Here is a 2,490-nt window from a genome sequence, read left to right on the forward strand (position 1 = left end):
GACATCTCGACAAAGGTAAAACAAGACCAGCAAGACCACCTGCTGTGCTGACAAATCCCGATTGGTTCTGCACATATCTCGTTCTCAGGGCACACTAGATAAGCTAAGCGTACGGGAGCCAACGTAACCCAAGTTGCCAAGGGACGGCCCCGCACGATGCTCTAGGTTGGACCAACACTTAGAGAAGCACTGGCCCGGTGGTTTAAAATAAAGATGACCCTTGAGTCCGCGAAACCCAAGGGAAAAAGGCTAGGTGGCAAATGGTAAAACCAAGGTTAGGCCTTGCTGGAGGAGTTTTATTCAAGGCGAACTGTCAAGGGGTTCCCATTATAACCCGACCACGTAAGGAACGCAAAATCAAGGAACATAACACCGGTATGACAGAAACTAGGGGGAAAGAGTGGAACAAAACACCAGGCATAAGGCCGAGCCTTCCACCCTTTACGAAGTATATAGGTGCATTAAAGTAAACAAGATATAATAATGATATCCCAACAATAAACATGTTCCAACAAGGAACAAACTCCAATCTTCACCTGCAACTAGCAACGCTATAAGAGGGGCTGAGAAAGCGGTAACATAGCCAAACAACGGTTTGCTAGGACAAGATGGGTTAGAGGTTGACATGGCAATATGGGAGGCATGATAAAGCATGTGGTAGGTATCGCGGCATAGGCATAGCAATAGAGCGAGCAACTAGCAAGCAAAGATAGAAGTGATTTCCAGGGTATGGTCATCTTGCCTGCAAAGTTCTCCAAGTTGACGTAAGCTTGATCCTCGTAAGCATACTCAATAGGTTCCTCGATCACGTACTCATCTCCCGGCTCTACCAAAGCAAGAACACAACCAAAGGGAACCACGATCAACCATGGTGCAATGCGTAAGCAACATGATGCAAAACATGGCATGATATGCGGGATGTGATATGCAATGCATATGCGTGCTCCGGAAGGAAAAGATTGAACTAGGCCTCAACTTGGCAAACCAAGAGTGCCGCTAGAAAGATGAGTTTATTTCAGTCGAAATCGATATGAAGATCACCAGAATCGGATGCACGGTTTGCAAATGGCAAGCAAAAGGATAATGGCACTATTCTGTGATTAACAGCATGATGCCATCTAAAATGCAACAAGAAACTAAGCTACTGCACTCTAACATAACAAGAAAGCACATGGCAACGATCCACTCAAGAGGCTTGACAAAAGGTGAACACTGAGCTACAGCCAAACCACACAATAGCTGGTTCAAACAAGCATGGCAAAAGTTCAAAAGATATTAGGTTCACAGACTTGGTGAAAATAACATGTCAGGATTTAACATCAGGAAGTATTGTTTAGAGCAAGATAACAACATGCTACAGGAACATATCATGGCAAAGCAAGGCATGGCATGAAACTACTCAAAGCATATAACAAAAGTCCCTTACTGACCACAAGCCAAAAGGGATCAGAAATATAATGGCACCCATGTAAACATAGCAAGTTTTGTTAACAGATGCAGACTTAGCAGAAAAACTGGACATGTCAAAAACTGAGTTACATAGGCATGTTTGTGAGCTCGATGCACTCACCACAAGGCATTGCATGACAAACTAAGCATACACCCAGCAATAAGACATGATCAAGTAGATAACCATGGCAAGAACCATCTCATAGCATGCATGGATCAACTACAACAACCTCGGCAAATTTGATTAACATGTAAACAATCTGCCAGGAACATTTTATAGCAAAGGTAGAGCAAGATTGAGTCATGCTAGGTACTCCATAATTCCAAATAAAGACATGGATGGATAGAACACAACAATATCTCAAAATCATCCTTACTGAACATGCTCAAAAGAGTCATGGATCACTCTGTAGCAACAAGAATACATGGCATAAAAATAACATCAGGGAAATGACTTAGAAGAATTCTAAGTCCCTGAAATCAGCAACATCACGAGAGCTACTTTGCATGCTTATGCTAGTCACCACAATGATCACAAAAATACATGGCATACACCCTTGTAAAGATGGCATGGCATAGCCCAAAACACATGTAGGCCTCAAGTTCATAGGAGGCACACATTAAACATGGCAAAAATGACAAATGTCCATAATCTGATAAGAAACAGAAACTAACATGACACAACACTCTTGCAACAGCATTTAGGGCCCCAAGATGGACTCAAACAAGCATGGTGCAATGGAATGAAATGAAGAGCACATCCATACGAACAATTTGATATCTCATGCATGCAAAACGGAGCAACGGATGAAGAGTTATGATGCGATGAACAGGCGCTCAGAAAGTAAGATAAAAATACTTGGTGGAAAAATTGGGTCAACCTCGTTTCAGATCTGGATCGGGGTGGTCCCGATGTTCACCCGGGTTGGCGTCGGAGTTGGGGAAGGAGGCCGGAGAAGCAGGGCGGCGAGCTCGGCGAGGCTAGGCAGCGGCCGCGGCGGAGAGGCGGTGCCGGCGGCGGCGCGACCAGGGCTCGCGCCG

Source organism: Triticum dicoccoides, chromosome 2A, assembly GCF_002162155.2.
Source record: "Triticum dicoccoides isolate Atlit2015 ecotype Zavitan chromosome 2A, WEW_v2.0, whole genome shotgun sequence".
Taxonomy (NCBI): domain Eukaryota; kingdom Viridiplantae; phylum Streptophyta; class Magnoliopsida; order Poales; family Poaceae; genus Triticum; species Triticum dicoccoides.